Source organism: Tursiops truncatus, chromosome 10 (assembly GCF_011762595.2).
Source record: "Tursiops truncatus isolate mTurTru1 chromosome 10, mTurTru1.mat.Y, whole genome shotgun sequence".
NCBI lineage: Eukaryota > Metazoa > Chordata > Mammalia > Artiodactyla > Delphinidae > Tursiops > Tursiops truncatus.
Window position 1 is genome coordinate 99,454,880 of NC_047043.1, and position 20,146 is coordinate 99,475,025.

Sequence of the window (20,146 nt, forward strand, 5' to 3'; positions counted from 1 at the left end):
TCCCCCAGCAAATGGGTAAATAATGGAGGTGCTAGAGGGAACTGCCCCAGGGAGCCAGGCCCTCCGAGGCCAGAGGCCAACTGCAGCCCCAGGGGTTGGGAGGTGCCTGCTTTGCTTTAGGAGCCCAGGTTCTGGACTTGCTGTCTGTTGGCTGAGCACAGGCTAGCAGTTAGCAGCATCCTTCAGAAACCCCTCAGGCTTCACCACTGTGGGACGCTCTTCTTTTTGAAAGGCCCTGTCAGTTTCAAAAACTGGGTGGGTGGGGGACTGTGATATTGTGATTTACGATAAAAAAGATAAAGTTGGTCTTCATCCGCGTTTCCAGCACAGACTTCCTAAAACCCTTGGAATTTCCTAAGTGGCAAGAGGGATCAAGGTGTCTTTTGTTATGTTAATGAGGCGACTTAGGAGGGAGCTAAGGAAGGAGACTGGTTGCCAGGAGAACCCACCAGTGATTAGAGGGCTGGAACTTTCAGTCCCACTACCCCCCAGCCCTGCGGAGGGGAGAGGGGCTGGAGGTTGAATGGATCACGCCTAGGTGATGAAGCCTCCGTAAAATCCCAAAAGGACAGGGTTTGGGGAGGTTCCAGTTGGTGAACACGTGGAGATTCAGGGACAAGGGCGCCTGAAGAGGGCATGAAAGCTCCTCGCTTTCCCCACACCTGGCCCTGTGTGTCTCTGCCATCTGGTTTCTGAGTTATATCGTTCCGTCATAAACCGGTGATCTAGTAAGTAAAATGTTTCTCTGAGTTCTGTGAGCTGCTCTAGCAAATTAATCCAACCCGAGGAGCGGGTCGTGGGACCCTCCGATTCACAGCCATTCGGGCTAAAGTCGGGGGTGGGGGCAGTCTTGTGGGACTGAGCCCTTCACCTGGGGAACCTGAGACTACCTCCACACCAACAGCGTCAGTATCGTCAATACTGACTTAAGTCGTAGGATGCCCAGCTGGTGCTGGAGGATTGCTTGGTGGTGAGGGGAAAGAACCACACACATTAAAATAATAATCTCTCTCCTTGAAGAAATCCCTGTGTGACCCCCGTTGGGGTAAGAGCCAAGACAGGAAGATACAGCCAAGGAATCTTCTCTCCACCTGAGGCCCAAGCTTTCCCGCCACAGGTTAGGCCAGAAGACGCGGCTCCTGCTTGGCCTGGTGGTCCAGAGGCCCCGTCTCCCAGCACCTTTGACTTCAAGACTAAGAAGCCAAAGACGTGGCTCACCCCAGGTCCCGACCTGAAACACGGCTGACCTCAAGCTGGCCACTGCCTTCCTGAGCCTCACATCTCTCACCTGTTATGTGGCGACAGTAATAACTACGCTATACGATAATGCAAGTATGAAAGATGGGAGACCTTTTTGAGAATTGCAAAGAGCTGCGCACGCTATTGTCCATATGTTCAGCCTACCCTGATAGAGGTATCAAAAGTATTAACAGTAACAGTAGCAATAGGAAGACCAATTACAGTGACAAGTACCACTTTCAGTAATTGCTATGGGCTAGTCACTGTACTGAGAAGGTTCATAGTTTTTCTTCCCTGATCCTCACCACAACCACAGAAGGGAGATTCTACATCATGTTTATTTTGACAGAAGACCCTGGGGCCCAGAGAGGTTAAGTGACATGCCCTGGGTCACACAGCAAGGTAGAGGCCAAAAGACATTTACACCCAGACTCATGGTGAGATTAGGTCTTAAACACACCTCTCCTCTCTCTAAAGAGTGTATTTATCAGCCTCGGAGGAGGCCTAGGATTCATAGCATTTTATATTTCCTGAGTTTTTATGTTCTTCCCAAAAAAGGAAGGCTGGCAGACTGGGAGCAGCTCCTCTAGGAGGGATTGTTTTAAATTTTCTGCCCCCTAAGACCCTGAAAGCGCATTCACCAGGAACGTGCCACCTCTCTCTCTCAAGGACTGAGGGCTGTCAATGATGACATTAGAGCAATTTCTGGAGGGTCAATAATTTGGCAACAAGTGCGAGCATCTTAAAAATGCACGCTCCCTTCATGCTAGCGATTCCAGTTTCCTGACCAGACCAATGTGTCATTTACTGCACACGGTTTTGCAAGATGAAAAAGTTCTGGAGATGGACTGCACGACAACGTGAAGACACTTAACACCACTAAACTGTAGACTTAAAAATGGTTAGGACAGCAAATTTTATGTTATGTGTATTTTACCATAATTAAAAATAGAAAAAAAAAATGTTCACAGCAGAGTGGTTTTCAAAAAAGAGAAACTATACACAGCCAATCTCTCCTCACTAGGGGATTACTTAAATAAATGATGGTTTACCCAAACAAATCAAAACAAACTAGAACAGGGGGTCAGCAAACTGTGGCCCCTGGGCTAGGTTCAGCACTGTTTTTGTAACTAAAGTTTTATTGGCCCATAGCTCCATCCATCATTTGCCTATTGTCTTGGACTGGGTTCTAGCTGCAATAGCAGAGGTGAGAGCCCATGGCCCACAAGCCCAAAATACATACTATCCAACCCTTTAAGAAGTTTGCCAAACCTGGACTTGGAAGACCCAAGACCCCAAAACGCTATCAGAAACAGGTTGGAGGGTGTGCTGGGAGAAATTGGCTCCCAAAGAGCCATGCTACGAGTTCAGTTTGGAAAGGAAAATTTTAAATACGGTATATCACCCAAACGTGTATAAATGTACCATTAGGTGCTTATCTCTGGATGGTAGGAATAGAGATGAATTTTATTTTCTTGTTTTGACTTTTCTGTGCTCTCCAAATTTTCTGTATGAAAAACATATTACTTCTCAACACTAGAAGAAATCATTAAGTGACGGGATGGCGGTGTTAACTAATGCTACGGTGACACTCATACCGCAATAGCAATGGACCAAATCAACACACTGTACACCTTAAATGTACATCGACGTTGTATGCCAACCCTATCTCAATTTTTGAAAAATTGTATGACTTTTATAATCAGGGTAAACAAACAATAAATACCATTTTCTCACTGTCTTGGCCCTTCTAGGCAGCGAGTGCTTTGGTGGATGGTCAGAGGTCGTACCGACACCCCCTCCCTTGCCAGAGTTTACAAGCTGCGGAGGGAGGGCGGTGAGGTCGGGGGAGGCACAGGTGGAGAAGGCCCCACTGGAATTCTCACGACAAGCCCCTCCCTAAAATTCCTGGGCACCCAAGAGGCTGGATCCGATTTTCAGGTGGGGGGGAGTTGCTCAGGGGATCCCACATGGGAGATGAGATAAGAAATGCTACTTGGGGGACTTCCCTGGTGGCACAGTGGTTAAGAATGCGCCTGCCAGTGCATGGGATACGGGTTCGATCCCTGGTCTGGGAAGATCCCACATGCTGCGGAGCAACTAAGCCCGTGCGCCACAACTACTGAGCCCGCACGCCACAACTACTGAGCCCGTGCACCACAACTACTGAGCCCGCAAGCCACAACTACTGAGCCCGTGCGCCACAACTACTGAGCCCGCAAGCCACAACTACTGAGCCCGCAAGCCACAACTACTGAAGCCTGTGTGCCTAGAGCCTGTGCTCCGCAGCAAGAGAAGCCACGGCAATGAGAAGCCCACACACTGCAACAAAGAGTAGCCCCCGCTCACCACAATTAGAAAAAGCCCGCACGCAGCAATGAAGACCCAATGCAGCCAAAAATAAATAAATAAAATAAATAAATTTATAAAAAAATAAATAAGTAAAAGAAAGGCTATTGGGTGCGGGGCACTGACTTTGTTAGGCCCCTTGCGCGCTTCTAAACCCCACTGTGATGACCGATCGTTACCCCTGATCCCATACTCACTTTCTGCTCCTCCCGGGGCTGTTACTGTTCCATTTCACAGGTGGGGAACAGGAGGCTCCGAGAGGCTCTGACTGCCCTCTCAAGGTTGTACAGCTGGCCAGGGATGGAGCCAGGATTTGAACCTGGGCTGTCTGACTCTCCAGCTCCAAGGACTTTCTACTACCTGGGTTGCCCCCAGCTCAGGAATACTATTTTTTGCGGGTTCATTAATACCCCAGGGTCTGCTGAACACCCAACGGACATGCACACATCTGTCATCTCTTTGACCCTGCGGCGGCTCCAGAGCGATCACCATCCCCTTTCGCAGGTGGGAACTGAAGGCCGCACACCCAGCAGGGCTCAGACTTCAGAGATGACAACTGTTCTCTAAAGACACCTCCTTTCCAAATCCCACTGCCTGCCATGTCAGGCGGCAGTGAGCACTTCTGGCAAGACTAAACCAAAAGGGCTGCTTGGAGGAGGCGTCACACAGGCCTCTCAGCCTCAGCGGCCTCTCTTGTAAAATGGGCTCCCACCAAGTATGGACGGATCAGCAAGCCTCAGGGAGAGGAACCGTGGCCGGCCTCTGTTTATTGCCTCTAAAGGCCAAGCCCCTTGCACAAGATTCTCTTTATCTGGAAGCAGAACTCACATTCCAGCTTCACAGCAGCAGGCACCTGGCTTCCTGGCTGCCCTGGGCTACTCATTAACCAGTGAGAGGCCTCAGGAAGGGGCTGGACCAGAGTCTGCTCCAGCCTGGGGGAGGGGGAGGGGAGGGCCATGCTGGATGGTGTTGGCACCAGGGTCAGATCAACCAGGTTCAAATCCTGTGTGACCTGGGGGTGAGGGGGCGGGCAGTTCACCACCTCTGAGCCTCAGTATCCCCATCTGTACAATGGGGACCGCCACTGTACAGTGCCCACCTGACAGGGCTACTGTGAGGACTGCAGGCGACTCAGGTGCTAGCACGGCCTGAGACAGAGCAAGCGCTCAATAAATGGTGGAACCACAGCGCCCATCACAGGACGGGTGCAGGATAAATCTGCTGCTGTCATTAAACCCTCGGCAGCATGGTGAACGTTGCTAAAGAGTTCCGTAAATGTTCGCGATCATTGCTCTTGCTGTTTATGACAGTGGTGACTCTGGAGGCTGACCCGGAGCGGGGCATCTCCTGACCACCAGGGATACGCCAGCCTGATTCTCCGCATCTGATGTCACAGCATGAAGAGCGGGTCTTGGGTGGTGCCGGAGGCCTGCGGCTGCCGGTGACAGAGACCCAGGGCTGGGAGCTTGATGACTGCGGTGGAATCGGGTCCACCACCAGCAGCAAGAGGCCAAGGGTCTTCAGGCTTTTCTCCCGGTCCTGGCTTCCTAGGGGACCCCGATCAACCAAACCCGGCCCCGGACCTGTGGGAGCTGGATCCCGAGAAGTTTCTGCCCAGGAAGCCAGGTTTTCCAAATTCCAGAGCAGCGTGTACTAGTGGGTCGCGCAATCTATCGACTTAGAGGGTCAGGGCTATCGTTTTCATAAAAGAGAACAGAACAGAACAGAGGGCCCTGCAGACGGTGAGGCTACGAGTTTTATTTCGTGAAACTTTCATTTCAGTTTCACGCGTGTGTTAAGTACACGCGGCATCCTGCTGTAAAGTATACTTCTTACTGAATGTCACGAGTCAAAGACTTCTTTGAAAGCCCCTACAGTGAGGATGTTTAAATCAAGGTGTAGAAGGCAGCTGCAGAAAAGTGACTGAGTCAGGTTCCTGCCCCATTAAACCCCTTTTAAAAACGCTACTGTGATCCTGAACTGGGGTGGAGGTGCGGGAGGTTCTATAAATACTAGACAATCAGCAAAACGTCATTAAGTTCTTAGATTAGATAACAGAATTGTGTCAATGTTAAATGTTCCAGGGCTGATCGTTGTGTACTTATATAAGAGAATGAATGGCCTTGCTCTTACAAAATGCATGCTGAAGGATTAGAGGTAGAGGGACAGCGTGCCTGAAACTCCCCAGTGATCCCGGATATCAATGTGACTGTTTTCATAGCATATATTAAAGCAAGGAAGCAAAGGAGGCAAATGTTAACAATGGGAAAATCTAAGTGAAGGACTTAGAGGAGTTCATTGTAACATTCGTGCAACTTTCTTGAAGGTTTTCAATTTTTTAAAAATAAAACGTTCAATAAAGAGATAGTTGGGACAGCAGCCCGATTCCTAGAGCATCCTGTCTGCTGGGAGCCAAGCAGCTCACCCTTTCACACGCTTCTGACCCCGAACCTTAGAATCAAGTCCACGAAGGCCTCCTCACCGCCTGGTGCAGAGCCAGTCTGGGGTCCAGGCCAGGACTCCGAAATCAGTGCTCAGCCCATTTGCAGGGCTACCTCCCTGCCACCGATGTGCACAGGTGGCCAAGCCGGGCCGTGGACCCGCCACCCAGAGGTGACCTGTGGACAAGGTCCTGGGGCCTCGGGGCTTCTGTCTCTTCCTCTGGGATCCTGAGCGCCCACCGTGGGTCACTGCCACCCGTGGCGAGACACCGAGACCAGGGGGAGGTCAAATGCCACTTACGTTTTGGAGGCTCCTCACAAAGCGCTGTCGCTCTGGACCTATTGCAAGGACAGAAGGCAGAGAAGGAAAGAAGACATCTGGTCAGGGTGTGATGTACTCAGGACCCAGACTCTATTCCGTGTGACCACCCAGCACACACAACTGGGAGGGGCCCCGTCCACACCCAGTGGGGCTGGGCCGGGGGGAAAGCCAGGCGTCCGGGTGCTCCTGCACACACTCACACATGCATGCACACACACACACACCACGTGTTCACACACAGGCACACGCTCACACACCTCTCGCCAGCATCCCTGAAATTGTCAGTGGCAAGAACCAGAGCTGGGAGGGGTGGGTGGCCCAGCCTGCACTCAGGAGGGGAAAGGCTCTTCTTGCTGGCTGAGAACAGGTAAGCAGCTCCCCAGCCCTAACCCAAAAGTCTGCGCTCCCCCAAGCCCCCCACGAGCTCAGCCACTTGCCCAGGTCTGTGAGTGACCGTCCCCTGTGAGCACAGGGATGCGCCGAAGCCAGATGGAGAACCTGATACTCATCACCTGGTTAGAGGTTGAGCATCACTGCACCAAGGAAGCCTGCTGAACTGTGCTGAGCCAAGCACTCCCCAAGTGTGACTGACCCCTGAAGCTTTTTTTTTTTTTTAAATAGACCACCTCTGTTCTTTTGGACTTGGCTGGGAAACAACGCAAGTGGGGGCAGATCACCTCTGCCTCATTCCACCGGCAGAGCTGTGCTGGAAGGCTCTCCTGGTTTCCTGGAATAAAAAATGCAGAAAACCAGGAAATGCTTCCTTATCAAGGAAGAGCTTACACTTCAATGAACAAGTTAAACAGATTAGCAGGGAAGGAAGGGGGTTGTGGTGGAAGAGCAGAGAGGCCTCCAGGGCTGCTCACTTCTTTCCTCTTTGTACCTGCAGCCCTGCCCTTGGAGCCTCTTCCCCAGACTCAGAACTGGGGTCCAGCAGTCTACAGAGCCCCCTGTCCCCCAAATTAGACAACCTCATTGCCGTGTTTGGGCTTCCACGTTCACCAGGCTCACACGGGCACCCACTGTGTCTGAGGCACTGCGTGTAGGAATGCTGAGTCAATTATTTATTGAGCATCTACTATATGCCAGGTACTGTTCTAGGCACTGGAACCCGGCAGTGAACAAAACAGCTGAGGCTGCCACTCTCCTGGAGCCTGGAATCACATAGGGGCTGACACGGATGCCATCGAGGCTTCATTCTCTGGGTGGAGGCACGGTTCTGTGAAGTCTGGGTGGATTAGTAATGTCTGCAGCAGGTGTGGGTGGTGGAAGTGGCAATGTGTTCCTGGTTATCCAGGACCATACCAAGGGAAGAGGGACAAAGGGGAAATGAAGGTAGCATGTTCCAATGCACAATTACAGGCACAATGTTAAAGGAACCAGAGGAACGAGAGTATAATTTTATCTGAGGTGAGACATTAGCAGTTGCATGAGTCCAACTCAGAGGAGAATAAAAGTGGCACCAAGTCCCTGTATCTCTAGCTACTGTGCTGGCACCTGGACCCTTTTTTCTGGGGACAGCCTGCATCTATTCCCGCTGGAGACCCCCACATGCCACTCTCAGCCCATGGGGTTCTGGGTGGGCTGAGCCCACCTCCTATTTCCAGGGTTGGGTGTATGAGCCAGGCTGAGCCAATCAGAGGGCTGTCATGATTGGCTCCAGGACAGGCACATGACCAAGACTGGACACTGAGACTGACAACAGGGACTTGGGCTGAAAATATTGGGAAAAAAGAAAGCTCTTTCTAGGCTGGGATGGCTTTGCTGGGGGTGCGGGTGGGCAACACCCTGTGCAGCTGGGGGCACCCCAAGGAGAATGGGGCCAACAGAGGAGGGACATGGAGCCAGAAAGGGAGAGAAAGAAACTGAGCCCCAGTGACAGCTCTCAGCATCTGGATCTAGCCATACCTGAAGTACGACTCTGGGCTTTTCTGTTAAAGGAGTCAGTAAATGTTTGAACTGATTATTGCCACTTGCAACCCTAAGAGCCCAGACCCAAGTCTGCCTTGAATTTGCGGTGTAAGTTTATGCATGTCTCTTTATCTCTCTGACACTCAGGCCATCAGAAAAGGGAGGCACAGATGAAATGACATCTGCGGTCCTCCTGCAGCCCTGGCACTCTAGCCAATTGCAAAGGTTAGGATTGATCTTCCCCTACCCCTGGGCATTTGGCTGGAGATGGAGAAATCAGCCCTTCTCAAAGTTAAGCCTGGAGGGTTTGTTAAAACACAGAAGACTGGGTACTACCCCAGGGTCTGAGCCAGCAGGGCTGGGGTAGGGACAGAGATACTGCATTCTAACAAGCTCCCAGTGATGCTGAGACTGCTCGTCCAGTGACCACATTTTGAGGACCCAGACTCTAAACGTATTCTACTCTTCCCAGTTGCTTGGGCCAGGTGTCTAGTGTAAAAATGAAGGCCCAGCCAGGCAGACCACAGCCCCTCAGTCCCCATAGCAGACCGCCAATTAAGGGAAAGTGCCCACGTGATTCCAAGGATGAGCCAGCCTTTAAACAAGTAAAGTACAGGTCCCAGCTTCCGCCTGTCCCATGCTGACCCTTCCAGCCAGCCCTGCATCCTGGGAGTTATCTAAATAATGGGGAGGCAGTAAGTGTGACTTGGTGCCTCTGGGCTCCAGGCAGGCCCCACGCCGGTCGTACAGGAGCTGTGAGCATCCCCCAGCTGCTCCCCCAACCAGGCCGCGCGCCAGCACCAAATCCCGCAGCGGGCCTGGTCCTGACACACTGCCTTGGGCCACCCTGCTGTCAGCGCGGCCTGGCTGGCCCCTGGCTCTCCTTGATTTACATCCGACTTGGCTGCCTTGAAAAGCCTCCTGTGGCTTTTGGACCACGGACACCATTCAGCAGAAAAGGGCCTCCCCACCAGCAGCCTTTCCAAGGTGGCACTGGCCCAGAGAGCTTGGCCTGGCTCAGCCGCCTCCCAGCTGTGTGACCTCGGGCGAGTTACCTGCTCTCTCTGGGGCCTCAGCTTTTCACATGCAAAATGGGAACGACGGTACCTTTTGTGATGGTTAGGAAGATGATGCTTATAAGGCACAGGGCCTGGCTTACAAAGTGTGGCAAAAGCCATGATTAACCTCCTTTACTCAATGTGTGCCCTACCCGCACAGACCGTCATCACAGCACCTGAGAGCTGGTTAGAAATGCAGAATCTCAGCCCCACCTTAGCCCTCCTGCCGGGGAAGGGGCATTTTAACAAGATCGCGAGTGAGGCCTACCTCTTCCAAGTCTGAGGAGTGCTGGTATACATTATAATTACTACTGTCATTCTTGCAACATCCCAGGGCAGAGCCAAGATGCACCCACAACCCCTAGGCCTGGGGGAATGGCAGGCAGGGGTCAAAGGTAATGAAATGTTGAGAGAGGGAAGAAAAATTCTCCAGCTTCCCCGGCTTCCCAACTAACGACAAGCCCCCCCGGACGGCTCAGGAGAGGGGAGGGGACACAGGGCTTAGCGAGTAGGTGAGAACCATCGGACTTAACTCACGGCTCAGCCACGGCAACAAAATACACCGAAAAAATGACAGATCTCAGATGTGCGGGTTTTGGCAGAGACCGGCTGCCTGGTCTGCTCTCCAGAAGGCTGAACGCTCTACATTCAAGGAGGCAAATCACCCTCTCCGCCTGCAGCGCCACCCGGAACTCCCAGCAGAGGTTGGCAGAGGGGGCTGCCCTGGGAGGTGCGTGCTGCAGCCAGGCCACCCCCCCCAGCCCCCCACAGAGCAGTGCGCAGGTAGGGGTGGCTGGATTTCTCCTGCTCCAGCCCTGAAATGCCCCTTGAAAGCACTACGGGTCCCCTGAAAGGGGTAGGAATCCCTCTTCCCTACGCTGCACCATCAGTCCTGCTGAAGGAACACAGCAGGAAGGCTCCCACCTGCCCAGGATCCACAGGCAGCATGTCCCTGCCTCAAGGCAGCCGGGTCCCAAGCAACGGAGGGCCGCTCCGCTCGGAGAAACCAAATGGCCAGAGGCAGATGCAAAAAAAAAAAAAAAAACCCACATTGAAAAAACACTGTCTCGATTTTATAAAACTCTGAGTGGACAACACACACAAACCATACAGGAGGCCTGGAGCTGCCCGTGGGGGAAGATTTTGCAGCGACGAGTACTGTTGTCTCAGGCCTGGGATGCAATCCTTTGCAAACAGCCCACACCTTGCATTGGTGAGAAGTGGAAGCAGAAACAGATTCTGCTCAGTCCCGGCAACAGAGGCTGGCAGGGTGGGTCTTTTTTTTTTTTTTTTTAAAGGTCTATTCTGATCTATACTCTTCTACCAATGATGGAATAAAACCCCACTTTCTGGGACTTCCCTGGTGGCGCAGTGCTCAAGACTCCACGCTCCCAATGCAGGGGACGCGGGTTCCATCCCTGGTCCGGGAACTAGATCCCACGTGCATGCCACAACTAAGAGTTCGCCTGTTGCAGCTAAGGAGCTCACGTGCCGCAACTAAGGAGCCTGCCTGCCGCAACTAAGACCCAGCACAACCAAATAAATAAATAAATAAATAAATATTTTTAAAAGAAACCCCACTTTCTTCTCCAAGGAAGTGTTTTCCACTAAAATCCTGTCGCTACAGCTCTGCTCAGAGCATCTCTGAACTCCAGTCCCCAAATCGGGTACCCGCTTTCAGAGCGAGGGCTAAAACATCCTGAAGACCAATGGGACTACAATCAAATCCCACAGGACCATCACCCATGTAGTGACATGTGCTCCCCAACAGAGAGGAACAAGGGTCTTTCCCCCCTTCACCCAGCAGGTATTTCCCTCAAACATGAAGCTTCCTTACAGGTTAGGACAGAGCAGGGAAAGGACTTTCCTAGGTCACACAGCAAGTCAGTGGCCAAGGACATCCAAATCCTGGTGTCACAGTGTTCCTGTAACAATTCACTTAACTCCTGTGGTCAGCTCCCTGACGGCATGAGTTGGTCCATCCTGTTCACCTGCCACATCCCCAGGGACTACGACAGGGTCTAGAAAAAACATTCGTTGGAAGGATAGATAGTGATGGGTGGATATAATTTCCAAGCTTGGACCCACTCAGATGTTCAAATCATAGGCTCTCATTTCAGGAAAGAGGGAATCAGACGGCCTCTATTTCTGTGCTGGGCACCTACTGTGTGCCAGGCCCCGTGCTGGCTGGCTGCTGGGGCAACTGTCACTCCCCTGATATGCCTCTGGTCAGGTGGCTGGAAAAAAGGTAAGACCACACAGGCCTGGGTTCCAGCCAGAAGGTCCACAGGGCTCAGAGCAGGGCGAGGTTAAGTCCACTTTGACTCAGAGGATCTTTGCTGGGTGCTTACGATGTGCCACGCACCATTAAGGGGTTCCAGGAAGCCTTCATGAAGCAGGTGGCCTCAAGCTGGCCCTCGAAGAGTGGGAATCAGGAGGGAAGGGAGGAAGAGCCTTTCGGGCTGAGGTCTGGGCAGGGCTGAGAGCCTGAGGCTGGAACTAAGGGCAGAAGCCAGCCAGATCACAGGGAACAGAGAGAAGTGGTGGCAGATGACAATAAACATTGGCCAGGAGCCAGATCATGAAGGGCGCTGAATGCCAGGCTAAGGAGTTTGGACTTGATTTCACAAAGCATTAGGGAGCTACAGAAGGCTTGGGAGCAGGAGAGTGACATGCTGAGAGCTGGCCCCCGACGCTACAGAGCCCAGGAGGCATGGAGGCTGGTGAGGAGGTTGCTGTCTTGAGCTGTGGTGGCATCCGCCCAGAGAGGAGACACCAGGTGCCATCTGGTGATAGAATGAATGTTCTTAAAATCATGGCCTGAGTCCGCCATCAGGGCTGACTGTCTCCAGGTGCCAAATGGCCATGGGGCAAAAGGGCAGAGCCTTCAGGACCGCCCCCTTCTGAAGCCCCTCCCCCAGGAAGCATGACTCTGCTGAAACCCAAGGCCAACCACACCCCTCCACCGCCACCAGGTGACAGCAACCTGGCTGTGTTAAGGACCTTCTGCAGGAAAGTGGATGGTAGAATTCCCTCATCGTGTGCAAAGCGGAGCGGTGGGAAGGAAAAGACTCTCAGAATGTCCACACTAGGGACCCCACAGAGATGTGGTCCCAGCCTCCTCTCAGTGGAGGAGGGCGGGGGCAAAGCTGGGGGCCGGTGTCTGTCCAGTGAGGACCCAAGGTGAGCGGAACCAGAAGGCAGCTGCCCCGCCCTCCAGCAGGGACACTTGCCAGCCCTCTCACAACTGCCTCCATTCTGTCCCACACAGTGGCCAGAGCTGCCCACCAGAGCCAGGCTCCCCGCTCCTCCCTGAGCAGGTGGTCCCGCTGCCCAGGAAGCCCTGTTCCAGATGCTGCAGGTGTCTCCTGCACAGCCAAGCCCAAGGAATCGTTCGGATCAGTATGGCTTAGCCCTTCCATCCCCCTTCCCACTGCTGTGACACAATCAGGATCGGAGAGCTGTGAAGAGAGTCATCGAAAGTGTGAGACAGAAGTAAAAACACTGTCTGTAACTTCATCAGCACTGAATGGCAGGTGGGCCGGAGTGGGCGGGGCGGGGGGAGAACCTTAAGTCTGTGAATAATGGCCCTCTTGTTGATCTAGGCCTCATTCAGACCTCAGTCTCCTCATCCATTAAGTGGGTGGGCAGGGAGGCTTAACTCCATGACCCCAAAGTCCCCACACTCCCAGCCAGTGGACCGCGCACCCTCCCTGACACCTTCCCTGGGTTGCCTGCCCTTGGCCTAATCCGCTGGGATTGTTCATTAACCTCTTCCTGATACAGATCTTCTCCCCTCCTGTGAGACTGTGAGCTACTTGAGCCCAGGGGCTGTTCTGTCTCTTTATCCCTCCCTCTGGTTTTGGCCCTATGCCAGACACCTTGTAGGTGCTCAGTAAAAAGCATGTGCAGTGGAACGAGGATGGGCAGGGGTTCTGGTTCTCCTTCCCAGGTCCCAGCTGTGTGAGGGGCGGTAAGTCACTTTTCTGAGACTGGATGAACTCTTCCAGAAGATGGAGATAAGAACCCCCAAGTCAGGCACAGGGCTTAAATGCAGGAAGGGAGATAGGACCTAGTGGTGCTGAAAAAGTATTGGTTCCTTCCCATCTCAGAATACTGAGCTGCCTTGGGCTGCTTCTCTGCCCACCTTCAGAGTAAGTTCAAAGCCATCGGGTGGAAGCGTTTCATTCACTAAGGTGGCAGTACTCGGGGTGATTAAGACAAGCCAGACTCGGTCAGTGATTCCCACATGCAGACTAGCTGTTCAGAATGGCCTGGAGATCTGTATGTTCTGACAAGCGACCGTTCCACAATGGTCTGTTGTTTGAATAGTGTTAAGTGGCAGAACCAAGAACAGTATGATGTCATTTTCGTTAACAACAAAACAGAACTACAGCTAGCTTGCTGAACAGATGATCCTAAATAACCCTGGGTCAAAGAGGAAATCAAAACTGAAATGAAAACTGATCTAAAAAGAATAAAAAGGAATATATGTCCATCTAGATATCTGAGGGGTACAGTCAAAGCTGTATGCAGAGGAAAATGTATAATCTTAAAGGCTTTTATTGTTATTATAGGAAGATAGAGATGATGGACAGATGACTGAAGACTAGATTGCACTTTAAAAAAAAATGATCTTTAAGAATCACCTTTTGTTTGTACAGTGCTGTACTGCTTGAGATCTACTGTTTTCGTAATTAAAAGAGACTCTTTTGGCAGTTTCTCATAAAGTTAACAAACATCTACCCTACGCCCCAGCACTTCCACTCCTAGAAAAATGAAAATATACGCCCACGAAGAGACTTGTACACGAAGGCTCACAGAAGCTTCGTTCATCATCACCCCAAACTGGAAACAAGCCAAATGTCCATCCACAGGAGAGTGGATAAACACACTGTGAGGCATCCATGTGATGGTTTACTCCGCAGCAATAGAAGGACTGAACTATTGATATACTCAACAGCATGAATGCATCTTAAAATCATCGAGCAGAAAGAAGCCAGACACAAAAGGGTATATACCATACAAATCCATCCAGTTCTAGGCTTGGCAAAACTAATGGTGATAGAAATCAGAAACTGGTTGCCTCTGGGAGGGGAAGGGCACAAGTCAACTTTCCAGGGGAGCTGGAAATTTTCTATATCTTGATCTGGATGGTGGTTACACGGGTGTATCAGACTCAACAAACTGTAACAGAATCTTTGCATTTCACTGAATGCAAATTATATCTCAATTTTCATATTCATATTTCTAACAGTCACAGTTGAAAACTTAAACATATAGATTCCTAGCCTCCACCCACTGGGGATTCAGATTCCATATGTCCAGGCCTGGGAACCTGAAATCTGTACAAAGTCACTCAGGTAATTCCGATGCCTGACTAGAGTTAAGGCGACCTGCCCCTCCCCCCACACCCCCTCCCCCTTTGATTGTGTTGGGTGATTTGTTGTTTCTATGTTGGTTTTTAGAAACAGAAGAGCAATTTCCATTCTCTCTGCCCTCTCCCCACCACCCCTAATCCCTGCCCCTCAGCTTAGGTTTCCAAAAGGAGCCTCTGAGCAGGTGAGGTGGGCAGGGAAACCCCAAAAGAAGCCTTGTCCAGGACAGATGTAATTCACCTAAGGCCCCAGGGCTGTGTGCTCCGGGGAGGTCAGAGGCACAGTTAATGGCCTGTGTACTTGTTAGACAGCATGTCCGGGCCTTCACCCCATGTTTACAAAAAGAGCTCAGGGCAAGATTCGCTGGCATGGAAAATGCTTTGTGCCCTGACTAGCAGTGGCCCGGCCACCTTCGGTCCTGGACCTCAGCCTAATTCCTCACTCACCATGAGGGTCTCCCGGACTCCCGGGTTTAACTGGCTTCGACACTGCTGTCCCCAAACCCAGCCTGATGCTATTTCTATCTCTGCTGCCTTCAGAATAAAGCCTAACCCCATTTACCCAGCGCTCAAGGCCCGCCACACCTGGCTCATTCCTCTCTCCAGCTGGGTCCCTGCGAGGCTTGTTCTACAAACACGCTTGGCTGTTTCATGCCCTGCCCCTTTGTACCTGTTACGCCCCCATCCCGGAATGCCAGCCCACCCTGCTCCTCTGCCCACAGAAGCTGCCATCTCCAGCGTCACCTCCTCTAAGAAGCTGAAATGCCTTCTGCCTGCGGCCCTGCCATCTAGGCATGCTTAGCACCGGCACCCGCGCACAGCATGGTCACAGCGGCTGCCGTGCTGCCCGTCTCCCTCTGGGCTATGAGATCCTCGAAAGCCAACATTCTACCCCAAATCCAGTGCCTGGCCAGAACTGACAACAGCAAAGAAACAAGGCATGTTATAAAAGAGCTCCCATTCACACTTGAAGGCCACCCTGGGCATTTCCACACCCAGGGCTCCTCCCCAGAACCCGTAAATTCAAACAAACACTTTGGCCAAGATAAGTTAGCCAACATGGAGATTGGAGACAGGATTGCAACATGGGATTGCATTCTTCGGAGATGTAGCCCCGAAGAATCCGACCCTCACTTATGACCTTCGGCAGAAGTTCGGGGCGGTGGGGGGGGCGGTGGTCAGCCCACACCTGGCGGGTGGCCCTGGGCTTCCAAGGCCAGCCCGAATTCCCACCCAGACCCCTTCCAGCTGTGACCAGGCTGCATCCCAGGTGTTCCTTGTCATTTATTTTTCACCTCTTTCCTATACACAGGAATGTATTGAATGACTCACAAGTGTCTTATCATTTCGGGACCTTTGGAAAGACTTCCAGATGAAGTCTCACAAGCTCCCAAATCCTTTGACAAGCTGATAGGCTGATAGGTGATAGAAAACACCATCCCCAGAGCCCACACTGCCTCGTGGGGGGCTGACACTTGAGTAGGAAGGGTGGCAGGGCTCCCTGAGAGGCACAGAGAAGGGAGAATGAGTAACCAGGGGTAGAATCCAGGTGCCAATGGGGCCCACGCCCTCACCCTCCAACCCTGAAGACCTGGAGCCTTTGTCCCTTGTTCTCCCCAGGTTCTGGTCCAATTTCAACTCCCCAGGACATCAGTGACTAAAGCCCCACAGAGCCCAAACTCGCGGCTGGCCCAGGGAAAGCCTTTGAAGCCCAATCCTGCTGCTGTGCAATAAAGGCAAAGTCCTCTGGGCGGCTCTCAGTTTGCCCATCTGTAAAAGGGGCACTACCCGCTCGCCAGGGCCTCCCGACTCCACAAAGCGGATGGGACCGGATGTCCACAGGATGAGCTGGGAGGGAAGGGGCAGGGGAGGTGACTGTGGCTGCGCCACAGGTCAGTACAAGGACATCCCCGAAGGACAAGAGCTCGAGAGTGAGCCTTGGCCCTTGCCACATACCACAGTGACCTAGGACCTCGTGACACCCTCTAATCGGCAGCTCCGAAGCCGAGCCCGGCTTTACAGCTTACCACAGGCTTATTCAGCCTCATCTCCCTCAATCCCCTCAAGGACGCAGTGAGGCCGGCTTTGGCGTCCTTGCTGCCCAGACAGCGAAGCTGAGGTTCAAAGTGGCTGAGGGAATCACCCAAGGTCGCCTGCCGACTAAGACAGAGGCACAGTACTTGGACTCAGCCCCCTGGGGAAGAGCTCCTGCCTTTCGTTCTCAGCTTACCCCATAACCACTTTACTCCACCCATTTTACAGATGAGGAAACAGAGGACAAAAAAAGTTTGCCCAAGGTCAACAGGGGGCTGAGCCAGGCCCAAGACCTCTAGCCAGTCCCCCACTCCTACGCTATGATGGGTTCTCAGCCAGTGCCCTCGGGCCCCGTCCAAACGCCCCCAAAACCATCCTGATGAAATTCCTCCCCCCACTCCGCCCCCACACCTCACCTCCCTTGTGCCCACCCCACACTCCCCGGATGACTCCCTGGTCGAGAGGGAGGCAGGCGGTTGCTAAGCGCTCACCCGCTCTCTCCCATAAAAATAAACTCCTTCTGGCTGGGAGACTCTGGATGAGATCCCCTCCTTTCCAGCCAAGAAAAAATTAAAAAGAAATTTAAAAAAGATCTCCCCCATGACATTTACTTGAACATCAGCGGTGCCAAAGCATGGGCCAATTCACCCAAGTCCAAATGGAGCCACGTGCCTCTTAACCTCAGCCCCGAGACCCTCTGTTCAAGTGTCCGGGGGGTTACTGAGCTGATTTATTTCTCCAGGCAGGAAATGGGGGTCCAGGCTGCCTCCCAAGCTTTTGGGGCTGGTCTTGGGGGAGGCCAGGATCTGGCAGAGGCTGGGCAGTGACCAAAATAGCCAGGCCGGTGGCCCTGCCCAGCACACACCTCCCTCTGAGTGCCAGGGAGGGTAGCCCAGAGGTCCCCCTCCGGTCCAGGACGAAACCTCAGCGGCTGGAGGATGAAATCTCTGAGATCCTCTCTCTGGCTTTCCTAGTGGGAGGGGGACCAGAACCTCCAGCTCAAAAGAGGAACCCCCAGAAGGAAGGGAAAGGTCTAGAGATGGATGTGTCCTGCTCTCCCTGCCCGCTGTCCACTTGGCTCCCAGCTGTCCCTCGGGGCCTGGATCCTGCCACTGAAGGCTGCTGGACGTTGGCACTGCCACCTGCACGCTGCACACAGGCAGCACCCTTGGAGCCATGCCGCCCTGTCACCTCTACCCACTCAGCGCCTGCCCTGGAGAACCAGCTCTGGCTGTGTGGCCCTCTAGGCACCGGGGACACTCCCTCGGGTACAGTCGAGAGCACATGAGTGTCCGAAACCAGGGACCCAGAGACAGAGCCACACTCTGGGACACACACGTGCACAGCCACGTACTCGGAGATACAGTCACACACACACAGGTTCACACAGACACACTCCGGGACACACAAGAGCAAACATCTGAAGACACAGCCACACAGGTATCACAGACACACACTAGAACACACACATGTACAGCTCAGGTCACAGAACAGCAGGCACACATTGGGACACACAAGTGCATGCTGCTGGGAACATGGAGAAACAGCCACCCTCAGAAACACACAGACACACACGGAGATACATGTAGACCCCCAGTGAGATCGAGACACCAAAAGAGACACACACAAACACACACACCTGGCTCCTGCACGAGAAGCCCGAGCCTCTTCGCCCGGGAAACAGTAACAGCCCCGCAGGGGGACTGAGCGGGCGCCCCTCCGTCCCTCCCTGGGTGGTGAAAGGGGCGCCGGAACGGGGTCCCTGGGAGGGGAGGAGGTCGGGGCTAGCTGGGGCGCGGGGATGGGGAGGGGGCTCCGCGCGCCCGGCTCCCTCTCCCTCGGTACCTGGGGCGGCCGCGTCGCTGCACTCGTCTGCGCTCGGTTCCGCTCACCGAGGGCTGCCAGCCGGCTCGATCTCTGGCCCGCGGGGTCCGCGCTCGGCGCTCCCTGTAGGCTGGGCTCGGCCTCTGAGCTCGTGGTCCTCGGGACTCGGCGCCGGCCAGCGAGCGGTGCTGCAGCCAGGACCAGAAGCTCGGCGCTGGCGGCGGCGCGGAGGAAGCGGTAATTTATAAGCGGCTTCTTCCTGACCTCGCGTGTCTGTTGTCTGAGCAGGCAGCTCTCAGCATCACCCATCCTGCTGGGTGGAAAAATACCAGCTTGGCCGGGGCGGGGGCGGGGCGGGGGCGGGGCCGGGCGCCAGCCCCGCCCCACACGCGGACACACACATACACACACGCACACACACACGCACACACACGCACGCACACACACCGCACACGCACGCGCGCTCGGGCTCGGACACAAAGAGCCCGGGCTCGCCGAGCGCGAGTGCACACACCCTCATGCGGCGGGCGAGCACTCGGTCCCCTGCCTACCCCCTTAAGAGTGCTCTTTCCGAGGAAACCGTTTACTCCAAACCCTGGAGCCAAGGAGTGAGTGCAGCGGGTCCTCAGCCCCCTCCTGTCTTCCGATTAGGAACGAGAGAGCCCACGACGCCTACTCGCTCCCTCCCAACACGAGCCACCAAGCTCACCACTCGCCACCCACCTGGCTCATGGGGTGGGGCCAGGGCTCCTTGAGTGGTGAGGTCTGAAGCACTCCACTGCGTCTTCCTGGGCGGCATCCAGGTTCTCTGAGCCTCTGTATGCACCCCCCAACCCCCCCCTCCCCCCGCAAAACCAGGCACAGCCACTCCACCCTCCCGCCTCACCCAGGCCGGAGGGTGGCCTGAGAAAGTGATGTGAAACCACCCCGGCTTCTTGGCTTTGCCCTGGCTGGCTGACCTTGGGGGACTACTCAGGCTCTCTTCCTTACCTCAGTTTCCTCATCTGTAAAATGGAAATATGAATAATGGAATTTATCTTCTCTGGCTTCTATGAAGACCCAAGGTTAACAGTGCAAAGAGCTCAGAAGAGCTCCCGGCACAGACGTGCCAAGTGAGTGTCTATTTTTAAATGAAAATGGGGAATGTGGGACTTCCCTGGTGGCACAGTGCTTAAGAATCCGCCTGCCAATGCAGGGGCCATGGGTTCGAGCCCTGGTCCGGGAAGATCCCACATACCACGGAGCAACTGAGCCCGTGCATCACAACTACTGAGCCTATGCTCTGGAGCCCGCGAGCCACAGCTACTGAGCCCAAGTGCCACAACTACTAAAGCCCGCACGCCTAGAGCCGGTGCTCCGCAACAAGAGAAGCCACCACGGTGAAAAGCCCGTGCACCGCGATGAAGTGTAGCCCCCGCTCGTCGCAACTAGAGAAAGCCAGCGCGCAGCAAGGAAGACCCAACACAGCCAAAAATAAATAAAAATTTTTAAAAATGGGGAAAGTGCCATTATTCTTGTCCTTATTTGCATGAGCAGGTCCTCAGAGACCACGTTCCACATCCACGCCCCGGCCAGACCTGAGGGAAGTGCT

The 20,146-nt window shown here is 53.6% G+C and overlaps 1 protein-coding gene across 3 annotated transcripts in view; it reads right to left on the reverse strand.

The window, feature by feature from the left end:
- The window catches only part of SLC6A6 (solute carrier family 6 member 6), an 80,204-nt gene extending 61,347 nt beyond the window's left edge, over positions 1-18,857 (reverse strand). The window contains exons 1-2 of one of the 3 annotated variants that reach the window (XM_073787758.1): positions 18,577-18,857; positions 6,331-6,368 (exon numbers count right to left, since the gene is read on the reverse strand). The gene's annotated coding sequence lies outside the window, so the exon portion shown is untranslated. The remainder of the gene's footprint in view (positions 1-6,330; positions 6,369-18,576) is intronic. The other 2 variants (XM_033865494.2, XM_073787759.1) reach the window with 2 other exon arrangements.
- Between the last annotated feature and the right edge of the window lie 1,289 nt (positions 18,858-20,146).